At 37.9% G+C, this 20003-nt stretch overlaps 1 long non-coding RNA gene across 1 annotated transcript; it reads right to left on the bottom strand.

Moving 5' to 3' along the window:
* Positions 1-182: 182 nt before the first annotated feature.
* Positions 183-7295, bottom strand: LOC117321168. Its single transcript, XR_004531229.1, has 3 exons — positions 7184-7295; positions 1085-1143; positions 183-276 (listed from the first exon to the last, which is right to left on the bottom strand). It is a non-coding gene; the product is annotated as an uncharacterized LOC117321168 (long non-coding RNA).
* Between the last annotated feature and the right edge of the window lie 12708 nt (positions 7296-20003).

Raw genomic sequence — 20003 nt, 5'->3', positions numbered from 1 at the left:
CTACAAATCACACCCAGATATACCATTACAGGGAGTAGTTATGATATGTAACAGTATAAAGATTTACAAAATTAGAAGTTGTCCGGTAAGAAAGAAAGAAAGAAATCCATCTGTCCGTCCATACAGACAGACTTGGGCGATAACCGTAACTTCGTTGTGAATGTATGGTAAATACGACTTACCCAATAGCACATGAGAGCTCATCTGTAGATCCCAATGCTTCAAAGATTGCATCACTTTTTGGTCGCCTTTCTCCGGTGTAAGTGGATGATAAACCTTTCATAACGGGAGATTTGATATAAAATAAAAGTTAAACAAGGCATCAGATGATACAATAACGAATCCCCTGGCACCAAAAACATCAATCACAAATGAGAGAAAAGTAGAGAAGGAATCCCAAAGGGTATTTGGGGAGGGGAAGACTTCTTTCTTTCCACGGGGGCGGTGGGTGGTGGTGGGGGGGTGTTGATATCTGTATTTTTATTTTGTTATATACACTGCTGAAGAATTACCTCTCATGATCTTATCATAATACAAGGATAAGTGACAAAACAAGAAAATAACAAAATGTGTATATCATGTATAGACTCTTTATTCTAGAAATTTACCCAATAGACGAAGGAATATAATGTTACGACTTTGTAGACTAGTACGAATATTTTAACAAAACTAGAAGGCCAAAAACATCTATTGTATATACGGCATATGTTTGAATATTTTATAGGTAATATCAGAAGTCAAATATTAACAGCTTTGCTGTTGCCCTGTCCCTTTTTTTCGTCAAAATGGCCGCCATCTCAACAGGAAGTAGACTTTTTAGGCGATGCCTTCATATCTAAATCTGAGCCATTTCATGCTTTCACAATATGTGCAGCATTTTTAAGTTGCCCAGTCCACTAGAAGGTAAATTCCTTCGAGTATTACACCTAAGCAAGAGGTAACTGTATGCTGTACCTATATATAGTACTCAATATACCGCACACAAGGGAAATTGTCCGAGACTAGCTCAAAAATACTTTTTACCCAAAATTCAGTAAGCTATCGTATCTTTTCTTCAGTTAACTGAAGGCCTTCCAAGACTTACCTTTATCACCAGTTTTTGTATATATTTTGGGATATTTCTTTCCTTCATTTTTCCGAGCTCTAAAAAAATAACAAATTGTCTTTATTAGATGTACACACACATAGTGTATGATAGATGCTTTGTATTAAAATCAATATTTTGGAGGAACATAGGTTCAAATGAAAACAACGGAAATAAGCACAATTTGTTCTACATTATAATATGCATGTACAAGTGTATTGCAGTGTACACGAACAACAGAATCATGCGAATTGCTGCCTTGAAGTTCAAAATGAATCTATCATTTGTACAATATTATTATATACATATCACGTTCTTGTCACATGTATATTCGTTTATCATTGTTGAAGACAGACAACAGATTCTTGTGAAAGTTTAATTCAGAGATCTGATTCAGTCCGAGTAGTACCATTGTGAGTACTGTCCAAAATCAACTAAAACTACCAAAAACGTATCCCAAATTACCCAAAACCTACCAAAACTTATCCCAAATTACTCAAAATCTACCAAAACTTATCCCAAATTACACAAAACCCACCAAAAACTTATCCCAAATTACCCAAAACCTACCAAAACCTCACCAAAACCTACCCAAAACTACACAATACCTACCTCATGTTACCAAATACCAACCAAAAACTTACCAAAACCTTACCAAAACTTCCCCGAAACCTACCAAAAACTACACAATACCTACCCTACCAACCAAAACCTTATCCCAAATTACCCAATACCTACCAAAAACTTATCCCAAATTACCCAATACATGTACCTACCAAAAACTTATCCCAAATTACCCAATACCTACCAAAATCTTATCCCAAGTTACCCAATACCTACCAAAAACTTATCCCAAATTACCCAATACCTACAGAAAAACCTTATCCCAAATTACCCAATACCTACCAAAAACTTATCCCAAATTACCCAATAAAAACCAAAAACTTACCCCAAGTTACCAAAATACTACCCAAAACTGCACAAAAAAATATACCTCAAAATTCCAAAAGCCAACGCAAAACTACCTTTGTTAAGTTTGAGAAATTTCAAGATATCTTAAGAGTATGTAGGGGCATTTTTTTATTATTGAAATATCTGCCATATTTGTGCAATATAAATTATATAAAATACACAGCAGCCTTTTTCATTTCAAAAGAGCATCAATGATTATACTTTTATAAAGTCAAGTCAGATCAAACAAATAGCGTCGGTAGCGACCTCAAAATATACTGCTGAAGTACAGTACGTTTCTCTTTCATTATGTTTATTTATTTGTAAAAAATTACTCCTTTCCTCAAATATAAACTCTGAAAAGAATGACAGCAGTTCTGAACCTCAAATAAAAATGCTTTTAAAGGTGATTGTTTCCTGAGTTACGTATGACTTTTTATTTTAAAATATTTTATTGCAAAAGTATTTGCACACAACTTGTCAAAACTTACCACATGCATTTTCTTTAAGACACATGAATACAGAAATACTCGATCAGACAATTTACGCAATATGTGATTACTTATAGATTTATCATATATAGTTAAACAGGTTGCTTTTGTTAATGCGATTGAATCTATTGCAATAGCATTTACATGTATATATCTGCTGGTATCATCTGTATTCCTACGTTTACAAACAAGCATTAAGTCAAAACATGTACATATACGCAAGAATATAAATAAATAAAAACGCCCATTTGTACCAAAAAATGTTTTTTCGGGGAAATGCTACAATATCATCTTCATTTATTTTTAGAAAACTAAACATGAACTTGCTGATAAGAACATGTTAGATATCATGTATTCAAATCAAGAAATTACATTTTTGAATACATTAAGAACGGGAGATAACGAGATATACCAGAGGGATCTTGGCGCCCACCATTGAATGATCCATATCAGTCAAATAAAGGACTGATCTTTTCTCTTTTCCCCCTTCTTTCAAAACATTTAATAACTTAATATAACACGATATATCAGGAGCAACCTGCAATAGTCAAAATCCAAGATGGCCGCCTGTGGGCCATGTTGTTTTCCGATCGGTTCCAAAATGCAATATGCATAACTAGGGACCAAAGGAAACGTACATATGCAATTTGAGAAAGATCACTTTTGTACTCTCTGAGAAATAGCGATAAGAACCTTCAATTGTCAAAATTCAAGATGGCCACCTGTTTGCCATGTTGTTTTCCGATTGGTCCCAAAATACAATATGAACAACAAGGAACCAAGGGAAACTTAAATATATGAAATCTAAGAAAGATCTGTTCACAATTTTCTGAGAAACAGCGATAAGAAACTTCAATTATCAAAATCCAAGATTGGCGCCTGTCGGCCATGTTGTCTTCCGATCGGTCCCAAATGCAATTTGCACAACTAGGTACTAAGGGAAACTTGCATATGAAATTTGAGAAAGATCCCTGAGTACTTTCTGATAAATAGCGATAACAGGAATTGTTACCGAGGGACGACCAGACAATGGACCACGGATGCAGGGCGATTTGAACAATGTGATGGATTTTGAGTAAAAACATGTTCTTTTTAAATTAAGCCATATTTTCTGCAGGTCAAAAATACAACTTCCATTTTGCATTGAAATGTATATACTTGGTTTTATTAGTACACAGGGACTGAAACCTTCACTTATAACCAACTTTCAACTTCCACTTTCAAAATGGCCATCATGTTCCCTGATAACCACAAGTATCAAATTAAATATTCTTCCAACTGCCGAATTAATTGTCTGACAAGAACGGTACATGGTAGATTTACGTTGGTTACACCTTAAACCACCTAATGTGTTGGTCTACAACATAGTTCTAATTGTGGACCATACCTAAATACCTGGAAGATAACGGTTGGTAGCGAAATTTACATTACTTGAGGTTTGTCTCAATCTAATTTGGTATGCAAAGGCTTACTAGTTTCCACCTACAAGTAGTATCCTAAGTAGTGTAGGATACTGGCTATAGGGCACATACACATACATATAGTGCCGATAGATCCAGATCTCGTAGTTACCATAACCACCGAGGTGCTCACTGATGTAGCCAGCTGCTACTAGTATTTGGTATGTGTCTTAGAATATGAGGATTCATGTCAAATTTTCAAAAGTCACAATTATCCACAGTCGCATCTAGTTTGACAAATAGCGGCTTGGCCTTTATGGTCCGATCTGACTTGTCTTTCACAAGCTGAGCTAAGGTGTTGTGAACACTAATACGTGCTTTCAATTTGCCAGCCAGTGCACTATCCATTGAGTCTCGCTCTGGTGTTCTAACATATATGGGTCCAAGGATACCATAGTGTCAGGCTGTTACTATTCTAACGAGTGCCTCAAAGGCATCAAGGAACTGATTGGAGGCAAGTTGCGTTTTGAGAAAACAGCCATTGCTTAAATCGTCCGTGATATGACTCCAATACCCATCTGGCTTTAGTTTTATGGATCTCTCAAGATGAGCTTTTAGATCTTCATGTTTGGTCTGTCAAGGTTTTAGATCAGACGGCATCCTTGTTGTCAAACCACGTGATTCCGATTGTTTGGTTTGTTTTTGTTTAACGTCCTATTAACAGCCAGGGTCATTTAAGGACGTGCCAGGTCTAGAGGTGGAGGAAAGCCGGAGTACCCGGAGAAAAACCACCGGCCTACAGTCAGTACCTGGCAACTGCCCAATGTAGGTTTCGAACTCGCAACCTAGAGGTGGAGGGCTAGTGATAAAGTGTCGGGACACCTTAACCACTCAGCTACCGCGGCCCCTGAACCGTGATTCCGAATCTGGCAAAACACCTTAACCCTAATCAACATTATCATCTTTCTCAGGCCAGGACAAACTTGTTTTTGACTGACCGACCGACCAAATTCAAAATCTGGGATAGCGACCTGCTCCACTTATAGTTTGGTCGTAAGAAAAACAATAATCAGCCGATCTTTTCTTAAGAATTGATCAAACCAATCGGACAATGACACCCGTAATCTCTCGCATCCGACCGATATCTTCAGGATACCGATTTCGACGAGATTTGCACTTGATAGGATAACTTAACCTCAGCGACCTTGATACCGACCATATATATATAACTTTTGGTTTGTTTTGGTTTGTTTTTATTTAACGTCCTATTAACAGCCAGGGTCATTTATAAGGACGTGCCAGGTTTTGGAGGTGGAGGAAAGCTGGAGTACCCGGAGAAAAACCACCAGCCTACGGTCAGTACCTGGCAACTGCCCCACGTAGGTTTCGAACTCGCAACCCAGTGGTGGAGGGCTAGTGATAAAGTGTTGGTACACCTTAACCACTCGGCCCCCGTTATATATAACAACTACTGGGAGCAAGTCAATAGTCATAACTGTGTTAACAAGTATACCATGCAACATATACAAAGGTGGAAATCGGGAAGGTCATCACCTTATTCGACGGGAAAGCAGTCAATTGAAAAGGAATAACCAAAAATCTTAAATATGCTAGTACAAGTCTTCTTACCGTTCTATTTACAGCAATACAGCATCATCGGAAAAAACTTTGAAATAATTCATCTGCAATGGTACATCAATGTCATTAAAGGAAAAGTCAATGAAATGTAAAAGGATTTCTTTCCATAATAATGTCTACTAATAATGTGACAATTCTACAGACAGACACTGGCAGTACCCTCTGCGCAGCCTTCCTGATGCCTCAAAGGCATCTGAAGTAGTGTGGCACAACTCCATGTTACGCCACCTCCACCAATAGGGCCTCCGGTGTACTGTTTGTCTTCTTATGTAAGACTGGTATAACAATCCCAAACCTTGCATGAAAGAGAAAGGCAACATCTCAGAATGCTTCTCAGAACAGTAATGTGTTCATCAGAGTGGTTGCCTGTCTCAACGGTGTACCAGATGTTGATAAACCCATTCTTTGACCTCTTGGAGAAAAATGATATGGAACTTAAGATAGGGATGATACAAGTCAAATGAAGTAGGAAGCTTTCATTTGCATGGAAAATTGGTAGAGACAGGGTTGAAACTAAATGAATATGGGTCTGTAATGACTGCAGTTACTGAACAAAAGCTGCCACAACAGACAATGAAAGCAAAATAACAATCAATAAAATAACATCAGCAATAGCTGATTTAAATGAAGAAATAGAGTCTGAAGAGATAATATTGTTAGGGAGAAGGATCCAATCTTTGATTGTCGGAGGAAAGAATGATTCTTTCCTGACGGACATTAGGATACTGAAGGGGATTATGTTGAAAAATAACAATATGTCCGGCAAAATCCAAAGCCTTCAATATGACCCTCACAACTTATCAATCACCGAATCAGCCCTTGCTACATGTACAGTACATGTACATTATATTAATGTAAAAGTAGGAGAAATTTGTAAGCGCATAATAATATATCAGTGTGCAGTTACGGTTCATCTCACCTTATTTCGGCCTCCATATTTGTTTATTCATTCGGAACCTATAGTTACAGTAAGTGTTCCGAGTAACTTTCCGCGGGAATCTGCACGTGCAGATTGTCGCAATCTGGCTATATAACTCGAGGATTTTCAATAGTCAGACAGTCTTACACAAAGTCTTCGTTCGACTGGTATGACTCGCCTCTCTCTCCTTCTCTATAGGTTTAGTGTTAGTTAGAGTATCATGTAGTCAGTTGTTTAACAACCTAGGATAGATTAGTATTTAGTTGGGCCGTAGGTTTGTCGTGACCATGTAGGGTTTTAACACTAATTTTATATATCGTCCGTCGTCTATTCAGTAGGATTATGCCGAGTAGCCATTAGTTATATTTAGGTGTGTGAGCGATGTACGTGTGTGGGTGGAATACCTGTTGAATTTACTGTGATATATAAAACAGTACTTTACATTTGTTGAGTTAATAAATTATACGTTGATCTTTATATCTGAGTCTGCGTTTCATTTGTCATATACTTCTCGTTGTCAAATTCTAAGACTCCAATGGGCCCGAGATCCCCGAACCTGGGTTAGGTTTCTAGTACAGAAACCGTGACTTTTACATTAATATACAGCTCTAGTTCAATAAAATCCTGTACATTTCGAATTCCTCAATATGATAGTAACAACATCGACTTATATTGTCATAAATGATATAAATATACTCACGCTAACAGTTTTGAATATGTAGTTAGGCTCCTAGATGCATGCCAACATACTTTCATAATTCGTGACATGTTTTATGTTTAAGGTTAATAAAACGAAAGTAACCGGAAGTCTAATTTCGTACCTCCGCTTGGGGTCCTACTAATTACAGCCCGGTGCTGCCCGGTGCTGCCCGGTACCGCCCGGTGCTGCCCGGTACTGCCCGGGGAATATATATTGACCGCCCGGGCTCTTATTTATATCTAAACACTATTTAAACTATTATGTATGGATAGATGGTAGCTTAATCAATAATATGACAAAAAATGGTGAAAATATATCAATATTTGACAGAGTTATAGCTATGTGAAATTAGCGATCTCGCAACCTAGCGCTCGGGATGAGCCGTAATCTTGTTATTTGCAATTATACGACCGCCCGGGCTCTTATTTATATCTAAACACTATTTAAACTATTATGTATGGATAGATGGTAGCTTAATCAATAATATGATAAAAAATGGTGAAAATATATCAATATTTGACAGAGTTATACTTATGTGAAATTAGCGATCTCGCAACCTAGCGCTCGGGATGAGCCATAATCTTGTTATTTGCAATTATACGACCGCCTAGGTTGCGAGATCGCTAATTTCACATAGCCATAGCTCTGCCAAATATTGATATTTTTTTTATCATTTTTGATCATATTATTGATAAAGCTACTATCTATCCATATATCATAGTTTATCAATAAAAGCCCGGGCGGTCAATATATATTCCCCGGGCAGTACCGGGCGGTGCCGGGCAGTACCGGGCAGTACCGGGCAGCACCGGGCTGTAATTAGTAGAAGCGGTTGTGTAGCGACAAAACGTGGTCTGGCGATACACTAAACGTATAGCAAAAGGTCGGTCCTACTAATTACAGCCCGGTGCTGCCCGGTCTGTAATTAGCGATCTCGCAACCTAGCCGGATTTTCTAAATCGCCGTAACTCAAACAATTTTACAGATATTTTCATAATTCTTTTTGATTTCACTTCCTTGACCTATACACTACATGTTCTGTCCATCGGTGGGGATATTTAACCACGCATGAAAGCCCGGGCGGTAAGATGCACGGCCGGGCGGTAGCCAAATACCAATTATAACAATTATAAAAGGCCGGATTTTCTAAATCGCCGTAACTCAAACAATTTTACAGATATTTTCATAATTCTTTTTGATTTCACTTCCTTGACCTATACACTACATGTTCTGTCCATCGGTGGGGATATTTAACCACGCATGAAAGCCCGGGCAGGTAAGATGCACGGCCGGGCGGTAGCCAAATACCAATTATAACAATTATAAAAAGCCGGATTTTCTAAATCGCCGTAACTCAAACAATTTTACAGATATTTTCATAATTCTTTTTGATTTCACTTCCTTGACCTATACACTACATGTTCTGTCCATCGGTGGGGATATTTAACCACGCATGAAAGCCCGGGCGGTAAGATGCACGGCCGGGCGGTAGCCAAATACCAATTATAACAATTATAAAAAGCCGGATTTTCTAAATCGCCGTAACTCAAACAATTTTACAGATATTTTCATAATTCTTTTTGATTTCACTTCCTTGACCTATACACTACATGTTCTGTCCATCGGTGGGGATATTTAACCACGCATGAAAGCCCGGGCGGTAAGATGCACGGCCGGGCGGTAGCCAAATACCAATTATAACAATTATAAAAAGCCGGATTTTCTAAATCGCCGTAACTCAAACAATTTTACAGATATTTTCATAATTCTTTTTGATTTCACTTCCTTGACCTATACACTACATGTTCTGTCCATCGGTGGGGATATTTAACCACGCATGAAAGCCCGGGCGGTAAGATGCACGGCCGGGCGGTAGCCAAATACCAATTATAACAATTATAAAAAGCCGGATTTTCTAAATCGCCGTAACTCAAACAATTTTACAGATATTTTCATAATTCTTTTTGATTTCACTTCCTTGACCTATACACTACATGTTCTGTCCATCGGTGGGGATATTTAACCACGCATGAAAGCCCGGGCGGTAAGATGCACGGCCGGGCGGTAGCCAAATACCAATTATAACAATTATAAAAAGCCGGATTTTCTAAATCGCCGTAACTCAAACAATTTTACAGATATTTTCATAATTCTTTTTGATTTCACTTCCTTGACCTATACACTACATGTTCTGTCCATCGGTGGGGATATTTAACCACGCATGAAAGCCCGGGCGGTAAGATGCACGGCCGGGCGGTAGCCAAATACCAATTATAACAATTATAAAAAGCCGGATTTTCTAAATCGCCGTAACTCAAACAATTTTACAGATATTTTCATAATTCTTTTTGATTTCACTTCCTTGACCTATACACTACATGTTCTGTCCATCGGTGGGGATATTTAACCACGCATGAAAGCCCGGGCGGTAAGATGCACGGCCGGGCGGTAGCCAAATACCAATTATAACAATTATAAAAAGCCGGATTTTCTAAATCGCCGTAACTCAAACAATTTTACAGATATTTTCATAATTCTTTTTGATTTCACTTCCTTGACCTATACACTACATGTTCTGTCCATCGGTGGGGATATTTAACCACGCATGAAAGCCCGGGCGGTAAGATGCACGGCCGGGCGGTAGCCAAATACCAATTATAACAATTATAAAAAGCCGGATTTTCTAAATCGCCGTAACTCAAACAATTTTACAGATATTTTCATAATTCTTTTTGATTTCACTTCCTTGACCTATACACTACATGTTCTGTCCATCGGTGGGGATATTTAACCACGCATGAAAGCCCGGGCGGTAAGATGCACGGCCGGGCGGTAGCCAAATACCAATTATAACAATTATAAAAAGCCGGATTTTCTAAATCGCCGTAACTCAAACAATTTTACAGATATTTTCATAATTCTTTTTGATTTCACTTCCTTGACCTATACACTACATGTTCTGTCCATCGGTGGGGATATTTAACCACGCATGAAAGCCCGGGCGGTAAGATGCACGGCCGGGCGGTAGCCAAATACCAATTATAACAATTATAAAAAGCCGGATTTTCTAAATCGCCGTAACTCAAACAATTTTACAGATATTTTCATAATTCTTTTTGATTTCACTTCCTTGACCTATACACTACATGTTCTGTCCATCGGTGGGGATATTTAACCACGCATGAAAGCCCGGGCGGTAAGATGCACGGCCGGGCGGTAGCCAAATACCAATTATAACAATTATAAAAAGCCGGATTTTCTAAATCGCCGTAACTCAAACAATTTTACAGATATTTTCATAATTCTTTTTGATTTCACTTCCTTGACCTATACACTACATGTTCTGTCCATCGGTGGGGATATTTAACCACGCATGAAAGCCCGGGCGGTAAGATGCACGGCCGGGCGGTAGCCAAATACCAATTATAACAATTATAAAAAGCCGGATTTTCTAAATCGCCGTAACTCAAACAATTTTACAGATATTTTCATAATTCTTTTTGATTTCACTTCCTTGACCTATACACTACATGTTCTGTCCATCGGTGGGGATATTTAACCACGCATGAAAGCCCGGGCGGTAAGATGCACGGCCGGGCGGTAGCCAAATACCAATTATAACAATTATAAAAAGCCGGATTTTCTAAATCGCCGTAACTCAAACAATTTTACAGATATTTTCATAATTCTTTTTGATTTCACTTCCTTGACCTATACACTACATGTTCTGTCCATCGGTGGGGATATTTAACCACGCATGAAAGCCCGGGCGGTAAGATGCACGGCCGGGCGGTAGCCAAATACCAATTATAACAATTATAAAAAGCCGGATTTTCTAAATCGCCGTAACTCAAACAATTTTACAGATATTTTCATAATTCTTTTTGATTTCACTTCCTTGACCTATACACTACATGTTCTGTCCATCGGTGGGGATATTTAACCACGCATGAAAGCCCGGGCGGTAAGATGCACGGCCGGGCGGTAGCCAAATACCAATTATAACAATTATAAAAAGCCGGATTTTCTAAATCGCCGTAACTCAAACAATTTTACAGATATTTTCATAATTCTTTTTGATTTCACTTCCTTGACCTATACACTACATGTTCTGTCCATCGGTGGGGATATTTAACCACGCATGAAAGCCCGGGCGGTAAGATGCACGGCCGGGCGGTAGCCAAATACCAATTATAACAATTATAAAAAGCCGGATTTTCTAAATCGCCGTAACTCAAACAATTTTACAGATATTTTCATAATTCTTTTTGATTTCACTTCCTTGACCTATACACTACATGTTCTGTCCATCGGTGGGGATATTTAACCACGCATGAAAGCCCGGGCGGTAAGATGCACGGCCGGGCGGTAGCCAAATACCAATTATAACAATTATAAAAAGCCGGATTTTCTAAATCGCCGTAACTCAAACAATTTTACAGATATTTTCATAATTCTTTTTGATTTCACTTCCTTGACCTATACACTACATGTTCTGTCCATCGGTGGGGATATTTAACCACGCATGAAAGCCCGGGCGGTAAGATGCACGGCCGGGCGGTAGCCAAATACCAATTATAACAATTATAAAAAGCCGGATTTTCTAAATCGCCGTAACTCAAACAATTTTACAGATATTTTCATAATTCTTTTTGATTTCACTTCCTTGACCTATACACTACATGTTCTGTCCATCGGTGGGGATATTTAACCACGCATGAAAGCCCGGGCGGTAAGATGCACGGCCGGGCGGTAGCCAAATACCAATTATAACAATTATAAAAAGCCGGATTTTCTAAATCGCCGTAACTCAAACAATTTTACAGATATTTTCATAATTCTTTTTGATTTCACTTCCTTGACCTATACACTACATGTTCTGTCCATCGGTGGGGATATTTAACCACGCATGAAAGCCCGGGCGGTAAGATGCACGGCCGGGCGGTAGCCAAATACCAATTATAACAATTATAAAAAGCCGGATTTTCTAAATCGCCGTAACTCAAACAATTTTACAGATATTTTCATAATTCTTTTTGATTTCACTTCCTTGACCTATACACTACATGTTCTGTCCATCGGTGGGGATATTTAACCACGCATGAAAGCCCGGGCGGTAAGATGCACGGCCGGGCGGTAGCCAAATACCAATTATAACAATTATAAAAAGCCGGATTTTCTAAATCGCCGTAACTCAAACAATTTTACAGATATTTTCATAATTCTTTTTGATTTCACTTCCTTGACCTATACACTACATGTTCTGTCCATCGGTGGGGATATTTAACCACGCATGAAAGCCCGGGCGGTAAGATGCACGGCCGGGCGGTAGCCAAATACCAATTATAACAATTATAAAAAGCCGGATTTTCTAAATCGCCGTAACTCAAACAATTTTACAGATATTTTCATAATTCTTTTTGATTTCACTTCCTTGACCTATACACTACATGTTCTGTCCATCGGTGGGGATATTTAACCACGCATGAAAGCCCGGGCGGTAAGATGCACGGCCGGGCGGTAGCCAAATACCAATTATAACAATTATAAAAAGCCGGATTTTCTAAATCGCCGTAACTCAAACAATTTTACAGATATTTTCATAATTCTTTTTGATTTCACTTCCTTGACCTATACACTACATGTTCTGTCCATCGGTGGGGATATTTAACCACGCATGAAAGCCCGGGCGGTAAGATGCACGGCCGGGCGGTAGCCAAATACCAATTATAACAATTATAAAAAGCCGGATTTTCTAAATCGCCGTAACTCAAACAATTTTACAGATATTTTCATAATTCTTTTTGATTTCACTTCCTTGACCTATACACTACATGTTCTGTCCATCGGTGGGGATATTTAACCACGCATGAAAGCCCGGGCGGTAAGATGCACGGCCGGGCGGTAGCCAAATACCAATTATAACAATTATAAAAAGCCGGATTTTCTAAATCGCCGTAACTCAAACAATTTTACAGATATTTTCATAATTCTTTTTGATTTCACTTCCTTGACCTATACACTACATGTTCTGTCCATCGGTGGGGATATTTAACCACGCATGAAAGCCCGGGCGGTAAGATGCACGGCCGGGCGGTAGCCAAATACCAATTATAACAATTATAAAAAGCCGGATTTTCTAAATCGCCGTAACTCAAACAATTTTACAGATATTTTCATAATTCTTTTTGATTTCACTTCCTTGACCTATACACTACATGTTCTGTCCATCGGTGGGGATATTTAACCACGCATGAAAGCCCGGGCGGTAAGATGCACGGCCGGGCGGTAGCCAAATACCAATTATAACAATTATAAAAAGCCGGATTTTCTAAATCGCCGTAACTCAAACAATTTTACAGATATTTTCATAATTCTTTTTGATTTCACTTCCTTGACCTATACACTACATGTTCTGTCCATCGGTGGGGATATTTAACCACGCATGAAAGCCCGGGCGGTAAGATGCACGGCCGGGCGGTAGCCAAATACCAATTATAACAATTATAAAAAGCCGGATTTTCTAAATCGCCGTAACTCAAACAATTTTACAGATATTTTCATAATTCTTTTTGATTTCACTTCCTTGACCTATACACTACATGTTCTGTCCATCGGTGGGGATATTTAACCACGCATGAAAGCCCGGGCGGTAAGATGCACGGCCGGGCGGTAGCCAAATACCAATTATAACAATTATAAAAAGCCGGATTTTCTAAATCGCCGTAACTCAAACAATTTTACAGATATTTTCATAATTCTTTTTGATTTCACTTCCTTGACCTATACACTACATGTTCTGTCCATCGGTGGGGATATTTAACCACGCATGAAAGCCCGGGCGGTAAGATGCACGGCCGGGCGGTAGCCAAATACCAATTATAACAATTATAAAAGGCCGGATTTTCTAAATCGCCGTAACTCAAACAATTTTACAGATATTTTCATATTTCTTTTTGATTTCACTTCCTTGACCTATACACTACATGTTCTGTCCATCGGTGGGGATATTTAACCACGCATGAAAGCCCGGGCGGTAAGATGCACGGCCGGGCGGTAGCCAAATACCAATTATAACAATTATAAAAAGCCGGATTTTCTAAATCGCCGTAACTCAAACAATTTTACAGATATTTTCATAATTCTTTTTGATTTCACTTCCTTGACCTATACACTACATGTTCTGTCCATCGGTGGGGATATTTAACCACGCATGAAAGCCCGGGCGGTAAGATGCACGGCCGGGCGGTAGCCAAATACCAATTATAACAATTATAAAAAGCCGGATTTTCTAAATCGCCGTAACTCAAACAATTTTACAGATATTTTCATAATTCTTTTTGATTTCACTTCCTTGACCTATACACTACATGTTCTGTCCATCGGTGGGGATATTTAACCACGCATGAAAGCCCGGGCGGTAAGATGCACGGCCGGGCGGTAGCCAAATACCAATTATAACAATTATAAAAAGCCGGATTTTCTAAATCGCCGTAACTCAAACAATTTTACAGATATTTTCATAATTCTTTTTGATTTCACTTCCTTGACCTATACACTACATGTTCTGTCCATCGGTGGGGATATTTAACCACGCATGAAAGCCCGGGCGGTAAGATGCACGGCCGGGCGGTAGCCAAATACCAATTATAACAATTATAAAAAGCCGGATTTTCTAAATCGCCGTAACTCAAACAATTTTACAGATATTTTCATAATTCTTTTTGATTTCACTTCCTTGACCTATACACTACATGTTCTGTCCATCGGTGGGGATATTTAACCACGCATGAAAGCCCGGGCGGTAAGATGCACGGCCGGGCGGTAGCCAAATACCAATTATAACAATTATAAAAAGCCGGATTTTCTAAATCGCCGTAACTCAAACAATTTTACAGATATTTTCATAATTCTTTTTGATTTCACTTCCTTGACCTATACACTACATGTTCTGTCCATCGGTGGGGATATTTAACCACGCATGAAAGCCCGGGCGGTAAGATGCACGGCCGGGCGGTAGCCAAATACCAATTATAACAATTATAAAAAGCCGGATTTTCTAAATCGCCGTAACTCAAACAATTTTACAGATATTTTCATAATTCTTTTTGATTTCACTTCCTTGACCTATACACTACATGTTCTGTCCATCGGTGGGGATATTTAACCACGCATGAAAGCCCGGGCGGTAAGATGCACGGCCGGGCGGTAGCCAAATACCAATTATAACAATTATAAAAAGCCGGATTTTCTAAATCGCCGTAACTCAAACAATTTTACAGATATTTTCATAATTCTTTTTGATTTCACTTCCTTGACCTATACACTACATGTTCTGTCCATCGGTGGGGATATTTAACCACGCATGAAAGCCCGGGCGGTAAGATGCACGGCCGGGCGGTAGCCAAATACCAATTATAACAATTATAAAAAGCCGGATTTTCTAAATCGCCGTAACTCAAACAATTTTACAGATATTTTCATAATTCTTTTTGATTTCACTTCCTTGACCTATACACTACATGTTCTGTCCATCGGTGGGGATATTTAACCACGCATGAAAGCCCGGGCGGTAAGATGCACGGCCGGGCGGTAGCCAAATACCAATTATAACAATTATAAAAAGCCGGATTTTCTAAATCGCCGTAACTCAAACAATTTTACAGATATTTTCATAATTCTTTTTGATTTCACTTCCTTGACCTATACACTACATGTTCTGTCCATCGGTGGGGATATTTAACCACGCATGAAAGCCCGGGCGGTAAGATGCACGGCCGGGCGGTAGCCAAATACCAATTATAACAATTATAAAAAGCCGGATTTTCTAAATCGCCGTAACTCAAACAATTTTACAGATATTTTCATAATTCTTTTTGATTTCACTTCCTTGACCTATACACTACATGTTCTGTCCATCGGTGGGGATATTTAACCACGCATGAAAGCCCGGGCGGTAAGATGCACGGCCGGGCGGTAGCCAAATACCAATTATAACAATTATAAAAAGCCGGATTTTCTAAATCGCCGTAACTCAAACAATTTTACAGATATTTTCATAATTCTTTTTGATTTCACTTCCTTGACCTATACACTACATGTTCTGTCCATCGGTGGGGATATTTAACCACGCATGAAAGCCCGGGCGGTAAGATGCACGGCCGGGCGGTAGCCAAATACCAATTATAACAATTATAAAAAGCCGGATTTTCTAAATCGCCGTAACTCAAACAATTTTACAGATATTTTCATAATTCTTTTTGATTTCACTTCCTTGACCTATACACTACATGTTCTGTCCATCGGTGGGGATATTTAACCACGCATGAAAGCCCGGGCGGTAAGATGCACGGCCGGGCGGTAGCCAAATACCAATTATAACAATTATAAAAAGCCGGATTTTCTAAATCGCCGTAACTCAAACAATTTTACAGATATTTTCATAATTCTTTTTGATTTCACTTCCTTGACCTATACACTACATGTTCTGTCCATCGGTGGGGATATTTAACCACGCATGAAAGCCCGGGCGGTAAGATGCACGGCCGGGCGGTAGCCAAATACCAATTATAACAATTATAAAAAGCCGGATTTTCTAAATCGCCGTAACTCAAACAATTTTACAGATATTTTCATAATTCTTTTTGATTTCACTTCCTTGACCTATACACTACATGTTCTGTCCATCGGTGGGGATATTTAACCACGCATGAAAGCCCGGGCGGTAAGATGCACGGCCGGGCGGTAGCCAAATACCAATTATAACAATTATAAAAAGCCGGATTTTCTAAATCGCCGTAACTCAAACAATTTTACAGATATTTTCATAATTCTTTTTGATTTCACTTCCTTGACCTATACACTACATGTTCTGTCCATCGGTGGGGATATTTAACCACGCATGAAAGCCCGGGCGGTAAGATGCACGGCCGGGCGGTAGCCAAATACCAATTATAACAATTATAAAAAGCCGGATTTTCTAAATCGCCGTAACTCAAACAATTTTACAGATATTTTCATAATTCTTTTTGATTTCACTTCCTTGACCTATACACTACATGTTCTGTCCATCGGTGGGGATATTTAACCACGCATGAAAGCCCGGGCGGTAAGATGCACGGCCGGGCGGTAGCCAAATACCAATTATAACAATTATAAAAAGCCGGATTTTCTAAATCGCCGTAACTCAAACAATTTTACAGATATTTTCATAATTCTTTTTGATTTCACTTCCTTGACCTATACACTACATGTTCTGTCCATCGGTGGGGATATTTAACCACGCATGAAAGCCCGGGCGGTAAGATGCACGGCCGGGCGGTAGCCAAATACCAATTATAACAATTATAAAAAGCCGGATTTTCTAAATCGCCGTAACTCAAACAATTTTACAGATATTTTCATAATTCTTTTTGATTTCACTTCCTTGACCTATACACTACATGTTCTGTCCACCGGTGGGGATATTTAACCACGCATGAAAGCCCGGGCGGTAAGATGCACGGCCGGGCGGTAGCCAAATACCAATTATAACAATTATAAAAAGCCGGATTTTCTAAATCGCCGTAACTCAAACAATTTTACAGATATTTTCATAATTCTTTTTGATTTCACTTCCTTGACCTATACACTACATGTTCTGTCCATCGGTGGGGATATTTAACCACGCATGAAAGCCCGGGCGGTAAGATGCACGGCCGGGCGGTAGCCAAATACCAATTATAACAATTATAAAAAGCCGGATTTTCTAAATCGCCGTAACTCAAACAATTACAAAAATTACTACTCGCGTCATGCATTCTTTCAATTCGCTTCGTGAAAAATAAACTATGTTTAAAGCTAAATTGCCCGCCTGAACATATAATTTAATAGAAATGTATGCTTAAATGATGAAGGTTTTGAAGAAAAATTGAACAAATATAGAAACAATTAAAATTTGCCTATGAACTACATTCGTGTACAACGACCCGGAAGTGAAATGTTGAACTTAACCGCCATTGTTGTCTCTACATTTTTATCGTGTACATATTTAATCGTTTTGGTTTCCATAAAAAATATCACAGTTACAGTTATTTTCAAGTCGAATTAACTTTTTTTCCTTTTCTATTATTTTAGATTGTTGTATAATGTGCTTTGCAACTGAACGCATATGCTTTTAAAATTATATTATTAGTTTGTGTTAGATACAGAACAACATAATAAATTGTAAATGATACAGAAGTACATTGAATGTGATATTAAATCATATAGCCACGATCTATGTAATAACTCAAAATGTTTAGTGCAAAAATGCTATATATGCATGTATATAAGGCTAATTTTGTCCAAGTTATAAAGTGAATATCAAAGTGGTAATTAAAGTATGGCTTATGACCTGCTGTTATGCTTTGTTGAATATAGAAATTAAATTATTTCTATTTGAATTAATTAATCTCTATTTCATATTGATAAAAAGATACATCTAGATATCAAAAACTGAATACAAATATCTCTTTAATAAGGATATGGATCAAATATGAAAAAAAACGCATTTCTATTTTAATAAAACAGATCTATATATAAAATTGTTATATAGAATATAGGAATTATATTGAAAGTTGTGTGTTTATGCTAGTTTGTGTGCAATCATAAATGTACCATTTTCCTTTAATTCATCGATATACCTTGATCTCTCCCACCTTCACTCTCCTTATTTCCGCTTTTCTCATTAAATAATATTGTAAATACTTATCAATATTTAAGTCATCTTATGATGTATATATATGTGTAATAATAGTATTAGGAAAGGGCGTCTATATTGTTCATGTAAGTTGTACAAAATCCATTTGCTTTTAATGGCAATTATGCCAATATGATATATTTAACCTAAATTTAACAGGTCTATAGAAAACTTTTTTTTTATAATAATATCAATGATTCTTTCGTTGTTCTTTGTTTGCACAAGATTCTTATATTGAATAATAAGTTACATTGATATATGTAAGGAATAATTCGGGTTTTTTTTTCTTTTTTATTTATTTTTCTTTTTTCTTTTTTTTTTTGGGGGGGGGGGGGGGGGGGGTGGGGGGTCGTTTATTGATGTGTAAAATGCATATTTTCAGATATTTTAAATTTTAAATGGTGCAAGTTTTTTCAGTTTAAGTCGAACAACCATTAGCGAACGGGATTTAGCGCGATGTGACCAAAAAAAAGATACATGTATAACTGAGAATTTTGGAATGTTTACAATAAGAAAACCATCCTTCTGCATTTCTGACACATAGACTTATTTTTCTTATAAGTACACAAACACACGAAGAGTATAACACACATATGATAACTCAGTCCGAAGAACAACTCATTGCAACTTCCGAAATTGTTTTGACGTATATTGATGATAAACATTTTTTGTTTGTTTTTGTTTTTAAGTTTCGCAAGCTCTACAAATTAACTCAAGACGTTGATTCAGAAAGAAATACATGTATATATCACATTTATATGTATATCACTTAATATTGAGTCACCAGACGATTTATGCAGAGCGATGACAGTCATAATACCTATATCATTAATACAAATTTCATTTTTTCTTAAAAAAAACCCTAACTCTGATTAAAACCATTGACATCATGTTTCAAACAAAGGTAGTTACCATCATATATATATATATATTGTCGACTAAAAGGTGTGATGTAAAATGAAGTTAAATGTACATACCTTGACATCCTTCCAAATCACAAAAAAATCTTAGCTTAAGAACTTCTGAAGCTTGAGTTTCTTAACAGTGAAATGTATATAATATAAATTACAGAAAACTGATTCAAGTTCGAATGATAATTTG

Source organism: Pecten maximus, unplaced genomic scaffold (genome assembly GCF_902652985.1).
Source record: "Pecten maximus unplaced genomic scaffold, xPecMax1.1, whole genome shotgun sequence".
In the NCBI taxonomy this organism is placed as follows: Eukaryota; Metazoa; Mollusca; class Bivalvia; order Pectinida; family Pectinidae; genus Pecten; species Pecten maximus.
This window is presented reverse-complemented; position numbering and strand designations above follow the sequence as displayed.